At 44.8% G+C, this 18,433-nt stretch overlaps 1 long non-coding RNA gene across 1 annotated transcript in view; it reads left to right on the top strand.

The window, feature by feature from the left end:
• Positions 1 to 18,433, top strand: part of LOC145350604 (uncharacterized) — a 33,598-nt gene that overhangs the window by 7,693 nt on the left and 7,472 nt on the right. Inside the window, exon 2 of the long non-coding RNA XR_013888232.1 lies at positions 2,325 to 2,399. This is a non-coding gene — a long non-coding RNA (uncharacterized LOC145350604). The remainder of the gene's footprint in view (positions 1 to 2,324; positions 2,400 to 18,433) is intronic.

Below are 18,433 nucleotides of genomic sequence, written 5' to 3'. Positions count from 1 at the left end.
GCCCAAACATTTTTAGTTGCTTCATCAATGGTCTTCTCTCCGTCATGAAGTCTGAAGTGGGGATGCAGCACCATTTCTGATTCCTCAGATCCTGAAAGAGAATGTGTCCAAATGCAGCAAGACGTGGAAAACATTCAGGCATAGGCTGATAAGTAACAAGTAATGGCTTGTATCACAAAGTGCCAGGCGATGACCAACTCAAACAAGAGAAAATCTAACCATCTCTCCTTGACAGTCAACAGCATTACCATCACTGAATCTCCCACTATTAACATCTCAGGCATTTCCATTGATCAGAAACTGAATTGGATCAGCCATTTAAATGCTGTGGCTACAAGAACATCTCAGCGGCTGGGAATTCTTCAGCCTGTCTTGACTTCACAAAGCCTGTCAGCCATCTATAAGACATACGAGTGTGATGGAACACTCTCCATTCACCTCGTTGAATATAGTTCCAAAAGATCTCAAGAAGCTTGACACCACCCAGGACAAAGCACCCCATCCACCACCTTAATCAGGCACTCTCTCCACCAATGGCACATGACACCAGTATGTACCATTTACAAGATGCACTGCAGCAAGAGTCCATCAACAGCACCTTCCAACATGGCAAACCCCAGCACCAGGAAGGACAATGACAGCAGATGCATTGGAGCACCGCCACCTGCAAGTTCCCCTCCAAGCCACACAACATTCTGACATAGCTATATTGCTGTTCCTTCACTGTCGCTGTGTTAAAATCCTGGTACTCTGTTCCACCACATGAATTGCAGTGGTTCCAGATGATAGCCTACCACCACCTTCTTGAGGGCAATTATCGAAGCCTGGCAAACTTCTGCAACCCCCCTCTCTGTGATGGCCCTAGCATACATGCCAATCAGAGATGGAAGTCCTGCCTACTGAGAGTTGCCAGAGAGGTCAGCAGCTCTTTCAGATGACAGTACCATCGGCGAGATGATGGCTGCTGCTGGAATGATACCCACCTGAGGCCCAGGCCACAGGTGATGGCAGGAGGGGGAATCATAAAATGGGGTCAAAGGACATGGGGTTAAGCAAGGGCATGGGGCTTTCAGTGTTCCCATTGCCCCCCCACCCCTCCCCCAGTTCCTGCTAGAGATGCCAGGTCCCTCAGCCAAGCACTGAGTACATTGAATAAGGGACCACCACCCCAGCCAACTCCCAGCCCCAAGCACTGGTAAACAAACACAGATGGGTTTGCTTGTTGTGCACACTGCATAGGGAGCTCCCCCACATTCGCCCCCACCGACCCCACACAACCTGGCACTGGGTTAATGCCAGCAGTGGCAGGATGAAACCCTTAAGTGTTAAAAATTGCGCTTGCGGGAGAGCAGCAAGGCCATTAAATGCCACAGATTTAATCAGAATGGAGAATCTGGGGGAGGTGTTGGGGTCCCCATCCACTACCCTCCCTGGTTAAATTACCCCCCCTTCCACAGGGATGGACACAAGATTCCATCCCCCCTTCCCCCACCATAGCTCTTGAATCCTTGCCTCAATCTCTCCACCTTTCCCTAAAACTTCCCTTTCTGACCAAAGTTTTGCTCACCTGCCCGAATATCTCTGTCTGTGGTTTGTTGTTAAATTTTGATTGATGCTTCTGCACATTAATGAGGTTAAAGTTCTGTATAAACACAAGTTGTGTGAAAGAAATTAAAGATTCCCCCTTTATTTACCTAGTAATAATTACAACTCAACTTAATTTTTCTTCTTTAGAAATGAGCTGTAGTGAATATCACAATAGCATGGGAACTCCAGGGATGATTCCGTCACCACCAATTTCCCAACCTGGAGCAGCAATAGCAGGGCAGCGTATTTTTGAAATTGAAGGATGCATCACAGAAATCCCTCACCCCATCTCATTGCTGCCCTGAAAGTAGCTGAAGTGACAAAATAGAAGAAATCTGGTTGCAGTTGATATAGTTAAAAACTGCAGTGCATAATTAATGAATTATTAAATTATTACTGCTGCAGGAAACAGCTGTAAAACAGACCAACCAATGTATAGTTCCTCATCTGCAATTGAATTGTGGAAGCTTCACCTCACTGCAGCATTGTCCAGTATAAATGGTAAAGTATCACGGCTAGCATACAAGGGTACCTTGATCCAAAAAGGTGCAAAGCTGCTATGACTAAGTAACTTGACAATTTGAACATTTTCAGTCAGTGTGGGAGCTTAGGGTAGAAACTTACTTTAGGTGTTTATTTTGTTCCCTTTCTCTAGCAGATGCCAGGACTGCTTAGTTTGAGTGTAAAATGTGTGTTTGTCACTGATTGCACCCATTATTGTTTTCTCTGTTCCTTAGGATTTCAGTCAGCTATGATTTCTAAGTATTCCCTGATGGGACCATTTAAGGGACATATGTGCACCAAGAGTAGCCGTAAGTATCAGGATGTAGTAAAACTGAAGTTCTCAGGAACCCGAGTTTGCATAATAACAAGTTTTCCCTCCAACGTGTTCTTGTTTTCCTATCACTTTTCAAACGTATCAATATCTGGGTAGCATGGTGGCACAGTGGTTAGCACTACTGCCTCACAGGTGCCAGGGACCCGAGTTCAATTCCAGCCTCAGGTCACTGGCTGTGTGGAGTCTGCATGTTCTCCTCATATCTGCGTGGGATTCCTCCGAGTGCTGTATTTTCCTCTCACAGTCTAAAGCGGGTTAGGTGGATTGGCCATGCTAAATTGACCCTTAGTGTCAGGGGGATTAGCAGGTTAAATATGTGAGGTGACGGTGTTAGGGTCTGGGTGGGATTGCTGTCAGTGCGACTCGATGGGCTAAATAGCCTCCTTCTACACAGCAGGGATTCTATGATTCCCTGATCTGTGCTATAAGTTCTAGAAACCTTGGAAGTGAAATTGGTGCCTGTTTGCCAGGAATCATTTGCGGTTACTGTGACTAAGCAGTAGTAAGTTTTCATTTAAAGTTTGATGTGATACGAAGATGAGCATGGAAAACCTACCATAGGATTTCCAAAGGCTGCTACCAGCCAGTTACCCTCACCTGCCCCTGTTCCCTCCTCCATCAGTGATTAGCACTGCTGCCTCACAGCATCAGGAACCCAGGTTCAATTCTGGCCATGGGTGATTATGTGGAGTTTGTGCATTCTCCCCATGTCAGCGTGGATTTCCTCCAGGTGCTCCGGTTTCTTCCCACATTCCAAAAATGTATGGGTTATTTTAATTGGCAATGATAAATTGTCCCTCAGTGTTGGGAGATTAGCAGGGTAACTATGTGGGGTTACGGAGATATTGTCTGGGTGGGATTGTTGTCAGTGCAGGTTCGATGGGCCAAATGGCTTCCTTCTGCATTGTAGGGATACTATGATTCTTTGATTCTGTGATCTCCCAACAACCTCTACCATTGCTGGTTAGGTACACAGCCTGAAATTCATCCTCTACAAATGGGCAGTCTGCCTCTGGAAGCATGACTGACAAGAACAAATTATTGAAATGAGGTCTAAGACCAAATTTCGTGTTATCCTCAGGTTTTTTACTTGGAGGGCATGCTAGCTGCTGATTGGGAAATAGCAGACAATAGTACCTGATTTTCCATCACTTCAAATTTACAGGGGGTCTGTAAATGGACTGACAATGTTACAGCCTGACTTGGGTGAAAGACTGATTCTCTATCATTTGTTTCAAACCTAACCAGTGAGCTGCAAAAGGACTACAGAAGGCTGCTATAAAAGCCCAGGATGCCAACTGAAAAGGAACGCTGTTTTATTCTTAAATCAACAGTTAAACTACGGCCCTGTGGTGCCCATATACGAGTCTCATTCAGGATGATAGGACACTGGACCCGCTCAGGGACCTGCCTTATCAAGGGCTCGGGACATGAGTTCCACCTGGGTAGACTATCACCTATTAACATGGGAACTAATATTCCAAAAGTTCCACAGGGAGATCAATTAAGGATTCCCCATGTAAGTCTTAGGGGTCATCACAGCTGCTGAGAAATTAGCTCAGGAGTGTTTCACGTTCGTTTTTGCAGAGTCAAAAGGCACTGAAGCGTCCTTCCAGGCTCACAAATGAACAGAGCCATTGCTATTGTATTTGACACCTCCCTTGCATCAGGCCATTCTGCAAATCCACTTTGGCTGGTTCAACATGGGAGCTGGCAGATTTCCTGCCTTATCACCATTGGTAAGCTGCGGTGGCTTGCTTACTTGGTGCTTGGAGCGCAGTGGAAGCAGTCAAATAATGCCAGAAGTGAGAGTCATTTGGGCTCCCGATGCCAGCCGTGGGAAGGCGGCACAGATATACTTTTTGCCTGGTTTGGGTGAAAGTTGAAGATCGGAGCCGGTATTTCAATTACAAAGAACAAAACGGCAGAAAATGATTCTCTCAAAATAGCTTGAATGATTTAACCGGTATGGTATCCTGATTGCTCATTCTGACTTGATTATTTACTCTCTAGTGTCTAATTGCTAAGTTTTATTTTGTTATTGTCTAACTTGATTTGTATATTTCAGTTCAGATGTGCCGATGTTTTGTTTTGAGTCAGTTTACATAATGTGATGATAAAAGCGTGACAGTGAAAGTGTGATAGCAGAAATGTGATGCAGGAAGTAATTGCTTCACAGTAGTGAGTACAGGCTATGATACTTTTATATAAATTTAGACAGACGTTGTTAAAAATGTTTTAATCATGGATGAGTATCACTGAGTTTCCATTTGATTGGGATCTGTAAATACCTGCAAATACTTGGATTTCTAAAACCTGATTCAGATGAGCATGACTGACACATGTACCTCTCTGGATCATTACAGAACATTAATATGTCTGTCTACATGGGAAAATGAAGCCAAGCTATCATGATGGTGAAGAATTAAATGCTTCACCCACTCACGCACACCAGACCACTTGAACACTAAAGAACAAAATAACAATTGTAATTACAGTCTTAGAAATATTTTTGCTGCTGAGGTTCAAGGTATAAATGATTTTCATTCACCTAAAAAGGTATTTTGATGTTGATGCAAGAATTGGTGGATTGGGAGCGGGTGTGCGGTTAAGGTGAGCAAATTCTTGATCAGGACCACAGCCCATCTTCAACATGTTTACATCTGGGCTTAATAGGAATGTGTCCGAATGCTGGCGTGAAACCTACTCAATAACCTCAAGGTTCAATTACTGCATGTAGGTGAGTTAATCTCCTGTGCAAACATTCATGAGGTCTTGGTCCCCTTATTTGCGAAAGGATATATTGGCCTTGGAAGGAGTACAGAGAAGGTTCACCAGGCTGATACTGGAGATGAGGGGGTTAGCTTATAAGGAGAGATTGAGTAGATTGGGCCTGTACTCATTGGAGTTTAGAAGGCTGAGGGGGGATCTTATAGAGACTTACAAGATAATGAAGGGGCTAGATAGGGTAGAGGTAGAGTGATTCTTTCCACTTAGAAAGGAAACCAGAACTAGAGGGCACAGCCTCAAAATAAGGTGGGGGGGGGTGCAGTTTAGAACAGAGTTAAGGAGGAACTTCTTCTCTCAGAGGGTGGTGAATCTCTGGAATTCTCTGCCCAATGAAGTGGTGGAGGATACCTCGTTGAATATGTTTAAGTCACAAGTAGATAGATTTCCAATCGAAAAGGGAATTAAGGGTTATGGGGAGCAGGCGGGTAAGTGGAACTGATCCACTTCAGATCAGCCATGATGTTATTGAATGGCGGGGCAGGCTCGAAGGCCAAGATGGCCTACTCCTGTTCCTATTTCTTATGTTCTTATGTTCTTTGTAAATTGATTTTAAGTTTTCTCTAAATTTAACATGTGCAGTCTGGAACTTGGGAAACAGAGAAGAATCTGATGCCTGCAGCAGTGCAAGAAGGCAGCTCACCACTACCTTCTCAGGGGAGACTGGCAGTAAATGCTGGCCTAGCCAGCAGTGCCCACAACCTATAAATGATTTTTCTTTTAAAAGTAGTGCAGGCAGTTTAAACTTATTATTGCCCCCATCTGAATAAAATCTCACTCATTACAGCTGGTATCTCAGTTCCCTCCGGCAAATATTTAGCAGAGATCTCTGTGTGACAAGATCGGGAAAGGCTGTACATTGGATATGTCGAACAGCATTGAATCATAGAAGCACTACAGTGTACATAAGAACATAAGAAATAGGAGCCATTTGGACCATCGAGTCTGCATCGACCACAATCCCACCCAGGCCCTATCCCTATAACCACACTTACTTATCCTGTTAAGCCCCTGACAGTAAAAGCAATTTAGCATGGCTAATTAACCTAACGTGCACATCTTTGGAGTGTGGGAGGAAATCGGAGCACCCAAGGAAACCCACGCAGATACGGAAAGAATATGCAGACTCCACAATGACAATGACTCAAGGCTGGAATTGAACCCGGGTCCCTGGCGCTGTGAGACAACAGTGCTAACCACTGTGCCACCATGCCACCCAGAAGAGAAAGAGCTTAACCAGTCACGGAAGCAACAGTATCCTGTGGTGGCCCCAGCAAATACACAGCAGAATGGGGCCAGGGTTGCATGAGGCACTATTCCCATCACAGGGTGTGCAGACAGAAGTTCAGCTTCTTAATCATCAGAAGAGCATACTTTCATGAGCTAAGGCTGTCGTGCCAATTGGTGACAGACATCTGCAGCCACTGAAAAGATGACCAGCTGGCACTGCCAGGCATGCAAACAGTGGTTGTAAAAGTCACCATCACTCTAGGTTATATGTTTCTTTGATGTAGAAATGCCGGCGTTGGACTGGGGTAGGCACAGTAAGAAGTCTCGCAACATCAGGGTAAAGTACAACAGGTTTATTTGGTAGCACAAGCTTTTGGAGCGCTGCTCCTTCATCAGATCAGTGAGTCAGTACTCACCTGATGAAGGAGCAACACGTCAAAAGCTCATGCTATCAAATAAACCTGTTGGGCTTTAACCTGGTGTTGTGAGACTTCTTACTGTAAATGTCTCTTTGTTCTTTCTCGGATGTTGCCAGCAACAGGACTGGAAATGAATTTATTAGGCAGGTGAGGATAGATTGTTTGCCTGGCTTGTGTACGGTGTAAACAATAGCCAGAATGAGCAAGCATTCTGATTCACACCCCTGGTTGGATTCCCTCAGGTACGGAATGTAAATGACAGCACACAAGTGGAAATCCAAGCATCACCAGAACAACAAAGCATTTTTGTAAATCAAAAGGGACTTCATCCATTAGTGCATAACTATTGTACAACCACAGTAACCATGACATGAAGGTCCGGCAGACTTGCTCCAAATTCCCAAGGAGCTATTCATACTGTGACTGTCCAACATTAAATTCCTTTTCATTCCAGGAAGTAGACTTAAGGTCCAATGCCTAGGAAATCAGAAATACCCTTTCTATCTTGGATTATGACCTCAGTAGGGGATGAAATGCAGCAGCATTACAATGAGAGCCACATGATCACCAGATCACAGAGCAGGCAATTAGAATGTTGAAGATACGTTTCAGGTGCCTGGTGATGTCTGCTGGAGCACCTCACTACTTGCCAGAATAATATTGACTTGCTGCGTCTTACACAACATTGCACAGCAAAGGGATGCTGATGAGGGAAGATGAAGGGGCTCATCACTCGTTCCTGAGGAGGAGAATATTGTGGAGCAAGATGAAAATGGGACAATCCTCGGCAGAGTAGCTGCTTACATTAAGATAAAAGCAAAATACTGCAGATGCTGGAATCTGAAACAAAAACAGGAAATGCTGGAAAATCTCAGCAGGTCTGACAGCATCTGTGGGGAGAGAATAGAGCCCTATTCCCCACTGGCTCTATTCTGTCCCCACAGATGCTGTTAAACCCGCTGAGATTTTGCAGCATTTTCTGCTCTTGTTGTAGCTGCTTACACTACAGAATCCTGCAGTACTGCAAAGTGTAAGCTAGTGCGAAACATAAGAAAGAACATAAGAACATAAGAAATAGGAGCAGGAGTAGGCCATCTAGCCCTTCGAGCCTGCCCCGCCATTCAATAAGATCATCGCTGATCTGTCGTGGCTCAGTTCCACATTCCCGCCCTCTCCCCATAACCCTTAATCCCCTCTCTTATCAAAAACCCATCAACCCGCGTCTTAAAAATATTTAGCGAGGCAGCCTCCACCACTTCAACGGGCAGAGAATTCCAGAGATTCACCACCCTTTGAGTGAAGAAGTTCCTCCTCAACTCCGTTCTAAACCACCCCCCCTTTATCTTGAGGCTGTGCCCCCTAGTCCTACTGTCCTTTCTGAGCAGGAAGAGCCTCTCCACCTCTATCCTATCCATCCCATTCATCATCTTATACGTCTCAATGAGATCTCCCCTCATTCTTCTAAACTCTAACGAGTACAAGCCTAGTTTATTCAGCCTCTCCTCATAGCTCAACCCCCTCAACTCCGGCATCAGCCTAGTAAACCTCCTCTGCACTCCCTCCAAGGCCAAAATATCCTTGCGTAAGTGTGGCGCCCAAAACTGCGCACACCCACATCACCCCCACCACCCCTGTCCAGCAGCCCTTCACTTGCACTAAACAGTCCTTCATCCACACAATGAGTTCTGCTATCTATTGACATTCATCATGAAATAATGAGTAAGGGCCAGTTTGCAGTCAGGGCACAATAATGTTCAAAATCTAAAATCATTAAAAAAGGAAACTTAACATTTTGTCAAATGCCCATGCGCATAACTTGTTGAATTACAATTTTCTAAATTTACTGTTTCAATGTGGTGCATCCCACATGGCTGCAATAGAGGCAGAGACAGATTTCAGATCTCTACTTTGACTACTGAAGTGTGTTTATACGTACTTTGGGTTTAGGAGTCTCTAAGGGTTCTAACAAAAGGCCTGTGCCATGGCAGAGTAAGCCATCAGTAGGCAAGGCAGTATGTTGGGTATTGGTGGCAAACCAGTCACCTTGTTTTAAGATAGCAGACAAGTTGCCATCTGAAGTCTGCATGGCCATCATCATAGCCTGCATGGACTCATTTGAGAACCATGCTGAATCTCTACAGAGGCAGGTACCCTGTCCATGACAGACATCCTCACAATTACCTCCAGCACAATCTACATGTGTTTGAGTTGGATCCCTCCATCCTTTCATATAATCCCTACAGTACAGAAGGAGGTCATTTGGCCAATGAGTCTGCACAGACTATTCTTGCTTCTCACCCCCTCGATGAGCTCCAATACCTAGGTGAGAACTGAAGATTTCTTCCTCTCATTGGTGGGAATACTTAGGTCCCTCCTGCTCTTATTGCACCTAGCAGTAATTCCACTGATGCATCATTAGGTACTATCCTTGCTCTGTGCCCATCCATCCTGAAAATTTCCAATTTCCAGCTGTTTGTGGTCCCTTTAAGTGAAGCTGAGATTGAAATAGGAAGGAATGCATTATCCCCACTGCACAGCTCGAAGGTGAGAAATCTGGAAGTCAATTTAGGGAGCCAGGATGGAAGCTAAGAGCCAGGACAAAGCATGTTTTCACCTCTGGTTTGTTGCCGGTGCCACGTGCTAGTGGGTTGAGGAACAGAGAGAGAGTGCAGATAAACATGTGGTGGCAGGGATGGTGTAGGAGAGAGGATTTCATTTACATGGGTAATTGGAGCACATTCTGGAGAAGGTGGGACCTGTAGAGACAGAACGGTTTGCACTTGGACCAGAGGGGCACCAACATCCTGGGAGGGAAATTTGGTACAGCTCTTCGGGGAGTCAAACTAATTTATTAGAGGGATAGGAAAATGAGCTGTAATCCAAAACCCAGTGTTGAGGGCCATGAGGTACTGACGAAGGTATTAAGGTCGCAGGCTGACAGGATGGTGGGTTGAAGTGTATCTACTTTAATGCAAGGAGCATCAGGAATAAGGTAGGTGAACTTGGAGTGTGGATTGGTACTTGGGACTATGATGTTGTGGCCATTGCGGAGACATGGTTAGAACAGGGACAGGAATGGTTGTTGACAGTTCCAGGGTATAGATGTCTCAGTAAGAGTAGAGAAGGCAGTAAAAGAGGTGGAGGAGTAGCATTGTTAATCAAGGATAGTTTAACGGCTGCTGAAAGGCATTTCGAGGGGGATCTGCCTACTGAGGTAATATGGGCTGAAGTTAGAAATAAGAAAGGATCAGTCACATAGTTAGGAGTTTTCTATAGGCCCTCAAATAGTAACAGAGATGTGGAGGAGGTAATGGCAAACCAGATTATGGATAGATGTGAAGATCACAGGGTAGTTATCATGGGTGACTTTAACTTTCCAGATATTGATTGGAACCTTTAATAGGTTGAATAGTTGGGATGGGACATTTTTTATACAGTGTGTGCAGGAGGGGTTCCTTATGTGGATAAGCCGACAAGAGGTGGGACCACATTGGGCTTGGTACTGGGTAATGAACCGGGCCAAGTGTTGGATTTGTTTGTGGGAGAGCACTTTGGAGATTGTGACCAGAATTTGGTGTCCTTCATTATTGCAATGGAGAGGGATAGGGTCACACAGGGCAATTATAACTATACAATATAACTATTATAATTAGGACAGGGATAATTATGATACAATTATGCAAGAACTAGGGAGCATAAGATGGGAACAGAAACTGTCAGGTATTGGCACAAACGAAAAGTGGAGCTTGTTCAAGGAACAAATATGCGTGTCCTTGGTAGGTATGTCCCTGTCAGGCAGGGAGGAAATGGCCAAGTGAGGGAGCCATAGTTCATAAAGGAGATTGAATGCCTTGTCAAGAGGGAAAAGGAAGTGTATATAAGGTTGAAAAAACAAGGTTCAATTGGGTCGCATGAGGGTTAGGAGGTAGCTAGGAATGAGTTAAAAAAAAGGGCTTAGGAGAGCTCGGAGGGGGCATAAGAAGTCTTTGGCGGGTCGGATAAAGGAAAACCCCAAAGTTTTTACTGTTATCTGAGAAATAAAAGAATGACCACAGTGAGGTTAGGGCCAGTCAAGGATAGTAGTGGGAACTTGTGCATTCAGTCAGAAGAAATAGGAGAGGCGTTGAGTGAATACTTTTCTTCGTGTTCACTAAGGAGAGGAGCCATGTTTTTGAGGATGAGAGTGTGATACAAGCTGATAGGGTGGAGGAGGTAGATGTTCTGAGGGAAGATGTATTAGCAATTTTGAAAAACCTGAGGGTGGATAAGGCCACATGGGATACATCCGAGGATATTTTGGAGGCAGGGGATGAGATTGTGCTTAGATTTTTGGGTCCTCCACGGAGATTGTGCCAGAGGACTGGAGAGTGGCAAATGTTGTTCCTCTTTTCAAGAAAGGAAATAGGAATGACCCTGGTAATTATAGGCCGGTTAGTCTTACTACTACGGTTGGTAAGTTAATGGGAAGGGTCCTGAGAGATAGGATTTATGACCGTTGGAAAGATGCAGCTTAATCTGGGATAGTCAGCACGGTTTTGTGAGGGGTCAGCCCTGCCTCACAAATTTGTTTGAATTCTTTGAGGAGGTAACTAAGTGTGTCGGCGAAGGTCGAGCAGTTGATGTTGTATACATGGATTTTAGTAAGGCGTTTGATAAGGTTCCCCATGGTAGACTCATGATGAAAGTAAGGATGTGTGGGATAGAAAGAAATTTGGTTGATTGGATAAGTAACTGGCTGTCTCATAGAAGACAGAGGGTGGTGGTGGAGGGAAAATTTTCAGACTGGAGGCCAGATACCAGTGGTGTACCACAGGGATCAGTGCTGGGTCCTCTGCTATTTGTGATTTTTATCAATGACTTGGAAGAGGGGGCTGAAGGGTAGGTTAGTAAATTTGCTGATGACACCAAGATTGGTGGAGTAGTGGATGAGGTGGACGGCTCTTGTAGGCTGCAAAGAGACATTGATAAGATGCAGAGCTGAGTAGAAAAAGGCAGATGGAGTTTAACCCTGATAAGCGTGAGGTGATTCATTTTGGTAGGACAAACTTGAATGCAGATTACAGGGTCAATGGCAGGGTTCTGAGGAATGTGGAGGAACAGAGAGACCTTGGGGTTCATATCCACAGATCTCTGAAGGTTGCCACTCAAGTGGATAGAGCTGCGAAGAAGGCTTATAGTGTGCTAACGTTTATTAACAGGGGGTTTGAGCTTAAGAGCCATGGGGTTATGCTGCAACTATACCGGACCTTGGTGAGACCACATTTGGAATATTGTGTGCAGTTCTGGTCACCTCACTATAAGAAATATTGGAAGTATTGGAGAGAGCGCAGAGGAGATTTATCAGGATGCTACCTGGTTTGGAGGGTAGGTCTTATGAGGAAAGATTGAGGGCGCTGGGGCTTTTCTCTTTAGAGCAGAGGAGGATGAAAGGCGACTTCATAGTGGCTTATAAGATGATGAGGGGGATAGATATTTCCTTGGGTTGATGTAGCTGTTACTAGGGGGCATAACTTTAAAGTTCATGGTGGGAGATATAGGAGGGATGTCCGAGGTGGATTCTTTACTCAGAGTGGTTGGGGTGTGGAATGCACTGCGTGCTATGATAGTGGAGTCAGACACTTTAGAAACTTTCAAGCTGTTATTGGATAGGCACATGGAACACACCAGAATGATAGGGAATGACATAGCTCAGCACAACATCAAGGGCCAAAGGGCCTGTACTGTGCTGTACTGTTCTACATTAATTGGTACAGTTGAGTTGAGGGTCATGGATTTTGATGAGCTTAGTTGGTTTCTGGGTTTCACTGCACACACATATGTGCGCACACGCACACACATACACATGGTAACCACCATTCAAAAACTGCCTATCAGCCTTCATATTAATATTAGGACCTACTATTTATCCAGTTATGTACTTTCCAGTTTATTTGTTACAGCATTCCATGATAAAAGGTAACCAAGCTGGCTGTAAAAGTTCAAAACAATTAACATTCCTAGTGCACTGAATACAATAAGGCACGGTAGCACAGTGGTTAGCACTGCTGCTTCACAGCTCCAGCGACCTGGGTTCGATTCCCAGCTTGGGTCACTGTCTGTGTGGAGTTTGCACATTCTCCTCGTGTCTGTGTGGGTTTCCTCTGGGTGCTCCAGTTTCCTCCCATTGTCCAAAGATGTGCAGGTTAGGTTGATTGGCCACGCTAAAATTGCCCCTTAGTGTCCTGATGGGTCAGATGGTCTCTTTCTGCACTGTAGGGATTCTATGATTCCACACCAAAATGACGCTTCGTAATGTCATATATATACACCACATTAGTGTTACTCAAGTACAGACACTTCTTCTAAGGCACCGAAATTGCTGGAGTGCAAATATTTGTTTGGTATGATGTTGAAATCTATCATGTGTGACTCCAGGCAACTGGGAATGTCAGTCTGATATACATAATGAGCATTCAGTTCCCTTCAAGTGCAGGAATCATATTTGCAATGCACAAATATGAAGTTTAAGAATCCTTTCTTAAACTATTCAGCCTCTGATATTAAATTTCTGAATGTGTTTAAATTAGAAAGAAAATTGCATTTACATAATGCCTTTCATGACCCAAAGCATTTTACAGCCACTGAAGTATTGTGAATGTTGCACAGAACAAACTTTCAATGTAACAGTGACCAGGTAATCGGTTTTGTGATTTTTGAGGAATAAATGTTGACCAAGACACTGGGGATAACTCCCCTGCTGTTATTTGGAATAATCACAGTAAGAAGTCTCACAACACCAGGTTAAAGTCCAACAAGTTTATTTGATAGTAACCCACAAGCTTTCAGGGTTTGCCCCTTCGTCAGGTGAGTGGAGAATTCTTTTGGAATGATGCCATGGGTTTTTTTTTATGGGTACATGGAGGAACAAATGGTTTAACGGTTTCACATCTCATTTGAAAGATGGCACCTCTGACAGTGCAGCAACGTCTCAGTGCTGCGCCGGACTTTCAGCCTAGAGTTTTGTGCTTATTTTGTGGAGTGGGACAATGAACCCACAAATTTCTGACCGAGAGGTGAAAGACTGAGCTCCAATAGTTCCTCAAATTAAAGCAATTGGGGGGAGCCTGTTTTTATTCCCAAGTTCAATTGAGTTATATGAAAAAATCATCAAGATTAAGTGTAGTTTGTTGTTCATACACTTAATAGAAATCAATGAGGTTACTTTGAGGTTTCAATTGAAGCAATTTTTTTAAAACGCCATCTAGGCCTTTTGGCTACAAGAAAGCCTAGATCAAGCCTAAGATGGGGTGTAATGCCTACTCCTACCAGCTTGTATCTTGTTGAACAGGCCCAAGGCAGAAATTGTGGGGCCTGTCCTGTTGCCTTGGATCTGTAATGTCTGTCATGTAGGGACTTTGATTGGACCAATTTGGTTTTTTGATTGGAAATGAATTTAAAAAATGAAAATAAATGTATCTGCTGAGCAAGATGGCGGCAGACATAACTCTATGCTAATATCTGAAACTGAACTTGCAAGCTTCTGCGCACCTTTAAGGTATGTCAATCTGTTTCACGTATTTGCACATTCATTAAAATTGTAATTTAATTTCGGGTTGATTATGTGAGCATTCATTCAAAACGGATTATTTCCATGAGCAGTTTTAACTTATTCAAGGATCTTAATAATCACTGCTGGAGTGAAAGGGGCCAAACTGAAATGAATAATAGATCGGTGTTCAACATTGTGCACATTGACAAATTACTGGCAGCTCTTCCGTTCATTCCCCTGGAAGTGGCAATCCCCCACCCCCCATCCCCCCACCCGGTAGACCACACCCTCATGGCCCGCTTCAATCGCTGCCATCCCCCTAACCCAGAACGATCACCATGCAGAGTGGCAACGGGACTTCCCACCCCCACCGATCATCTCTAAGCCCTACTTACAATAGCCCCCAGCCCCTCTGGCATTGCCTGATGTCGGATGGGCAGTGCCAAGATGCCCCCTAGGCATGGGCATTTTGCTCTTTGGGCAGTGCTGTGGTCACAGGCTGGTATTGCCATTGTGCCCACGCCCAGGGGGCAACCCCACACCGCCCGACCTCCTGGGGGGGGGGGGCCCGATTGCCCCACTTCATTCCGGCAGGATCTCGTGCTAGTTCCCCAAATGTGGGGAGCTACTCTAAACCCCACCGGAATGAAGTGTTCCTGGCTGAGTGGGAGATTCAATCAGGACTGACAAGTTCCTGATAATGACATTTAAAATACATTTAAAATATATTTTAAAAAGATTAAAATTACTTAACTCTCTTCCCATCGCTTTCCAACGTGGTCTGGTCTCTGACTGTTCTCCAGCACTGGGAGATGTGCATGCATTCCCGGCGCATACACAAATCCCGAAACAAGGCCGACGGCCGAATCTCCCACCCCGATCCACCAGAAAAGAGCCTCCATCTCTGCTGCAGTTGTCGGGATGCACCAAGGTGCAGTGGTAAGGTTAAAATCATAGAATCCTACAGCATAGAAGGAGGCCATCCAGCCCATCGAGTCTGCACTGACCACAATCCCACCCAGGCCCTATCCTCATAACTCCATGCCATTATCCTAGCTCGTCTCCCTGACAACTAAGGGGAAATCTAGCATGGCCTAACCACCTAACCCGCACATCTTTTGAATGTGGGAGGAAACTGGAGCACCCAGAGGAAACCCACGTAGACAAGGGGAGAATGTGCAAACTCCCACAGGCAATGACCCAAGCTGGGAATTGAACCCGAGTCTCTGGCGCTGTGAGGCAGCAGTGCTAACCACTGTGAGCTATACTGAGATCACTATGGGGGCATGGATGGATATATAATATATATTCTATATATTTATATAAAATGCACCCTTGCAAATACATCCTGTTCATGACAAGGTTTCATGATTTGAATGTGTTGTTTGTATGCATGTATGTTCCCTCTTATCACAAGAATGGCGTAAGCTCTAGTCTGAGATTGTCTCCCTTTGTGAGCCTCAGATTTATGTGATTTGAGAGGACTGCAGGTAATTACTCGTCCCATGTTTAATATCAGAAAGCTGTGTCAGGCTCTTTTCTGAAAGTGTTTGCACCTTGAATTTGGAACCTTTTGGCCTTAATGTACCATTGAGTTATATATGGTCATGTGTCTTGAAGAGTTGCAAGTTGTATTGTTTAATCAACACTGAGCTTTCTTCATGGTTGGTGTGAAAGCCCAGGTTCAGTAGCCATTATGGTTTCCACAACCATTTGTGCATTTTTGTGGCCATACAAAGTTTCTCATAGAGTTGGCCATGTGCATTTGATGCAGGGTTTCCACTGGCGTGCTGGCATTCACTTTCCACAGCAGCTTTGGCAGCTGCCCTTTCCAAAGATAAGGCTGCTGTGATTCCTGAGGGTTGCAGGTCCAAGGTCGATTGCTTACCCTGCTTGCAATGTCTCTAGTTGTAAAGACCTCACGTAGAAGGTGACCATTTTCGACCACTTCAGCTTTCTGCCCTTCCAGGCCTTCATCATCCAAAGAGTTATCAGTCTCTTCCATGTCTCCATCCAGCAAGTGATCACTTCTGTGAAGTGCCAGGCTATGAAGGGTGCAACAAGCCACATGATGTGGGACACCCTGTGTGGGGAGTACTGCAGAGCCTCATGTGAATGGTCCAAAAATTGTAAGCGCATCTTCAGTATGCCAGTAGTTTGTTCAGTGATGGACCTCATCACAGAGTGCACCATGTTGTATCTCTCCTCTGAGGCACATTGAAGACGAAGCAAGGGTGTCATGAGCAACCTTCAACAGGTATCCATAATCACCCAGCAGCCAACCCTGGAAACGCTAAGCCCTTTGAATATCTGCAGCACTTGGGAGTAACTTGAGACATAGGAGTCATGGGAGCTCCCAGGTTACCTGCCACAAATGCGCATGATGTGCTTCTGATGATTGCACACAAGCTTGTTGAAGGAGTGGAACCGTTTCCTGTTAATGAAGATCAGGAGCTGTTGCCGGAGAGCAGTTAAAGCCACCTGGGCATTTGGAGGCACCCTGGAGCTCACTGCAAACCCCAGAAATCTAGAAGCCTGGCTTGAGTCATCCATTGTGAATTTTCTATAACAATGTACCATACTGCAGAGGGCAGCTGTCATTTTTATACATTTATGTACAGAAGACAGAGAGAGATTTATGTGTGGGGACTGCACAGATGGCATAGTGGTCAGCCTCACAGTGCCAGAGACCTGGGTTCAGTTTCCAGCTTGGGTCACTGTCTATGTGAAGTCTGCACGTTCTCCCCATGTCTGCGTGGCTTTCTCCAGGTGCTCCAGTTTCCATCCACAGCCTGAAAGACGTGCTGGTTAGGTGCATTGGCCATGCTAAATTCTCCCTCAGTGTACCCAAACAGACGCCAGAGTGTGATGACTAGGAGACTTTCACAGTAACTTAATTGCAGTGTTAATGCAAGCCTACTTGTGACACTAATAAATAAATAGATGGCACACAGGTTACCTGTGGATCCCTGGAACATTCCAGTTGCAAAACATTTGATTTGATTTGAATTATTTTTGTCACATGTATTGGGATACAATGAAAAATATTGTTTTTTGTGAGCTGTACAGACAAAATATACCATGCATAGAGTACATAGGAAAGAAGGGAAGGAGAGAGTGCAGAATATAGGGTTACGCTCATAGCTAGGATATAGAGAAAGACCAATTTAATATATGGCAATTCAATATATATATCAATTCAAAAGTCTGATGGCAATAGGGAAGAAGCTATTTTTGAGTCGCTTGTTAAGTGATCTCAGACTTTTATGTCCTTTCCCGATGGAAGAAAGTGGAAGAAAGAATGTCTGGAATGCTTGGGGTTCTTGATTATGCTGAGTTGAGTGCAATAGTGACTTTCAGGGGCATTGTCAGAGTATGGCCCCCTAGTACATGCAGTGTCAGATCCTCATCTGACAAAATATTGCTGCACTGTCTCTTGTTCATATTCAAATAGGAAAAGTGTCTTTAGTAGAACCTTGCTTGTCACAGCCATCTCCATGAGATGGGTCTGATCACCTCAGGCTCAGGCTTTTCCTGGGGCTCCCCCCAGACCCTCAGGTTGCGGATTCTGTCTAAGCTGCGCAAGAAGGAACTGGGCCTTTCTTCTTCCCCTCAATCCCTGAGCACTGACATTAAGTAGGAAGCATTGAGCACACTTTCCGTTCTGAAATCATGCTCCTGTATGTGGACAGATAGATCCAACAGATGAATTTAGATTGACCAATATCTTGGACTTGGACTCTCAGCCAGAAAGCCGCTGTCATGCCGCAGTACTGTGTCTGCACTACTCACTTTCCCCATAGTAACTTTGTGGCTGAGGTACTCCTTCATAGATTATAGGTACCGAAGAAGCCATCCCAACAACCTGACATCTCAGGTCCTTAGAGGATGGCAGAGACTTGAGCACAACTATGTTCTGTAAGGTAAGCCTTCATCTCCATGTTGAAAATTTAATAAGTACGAGGCTGCCGCTTGAAAAGGTCCCTGAGTCCAGTCGTGAGCTCCTCCCACACTGCCTCAGACCCCTCCTACGGAGATTTCTTT

The sequence above is a fragment of the Carcharhinus amblyrhynchos genome, chromosome 12 (genome assembly GCF_965287045.1).
Source record: "Carcharhinus amblyrhynchos chromosome 12, sCarAmb.v2.hapA, whole genome shotgun sequence".
Classification (NCBI taxonomy): domain Eukaryota; kingdom Metazoa; phylum Chordata; class Chondrichthyes; order Carcharhiniformes; family Carcharhinidae; genus Carcharhinus; species Carcharhinus amblyrhynchos.
This window is presented reverse-complemented; position numbering and strand designations above follow the sequence as displayed.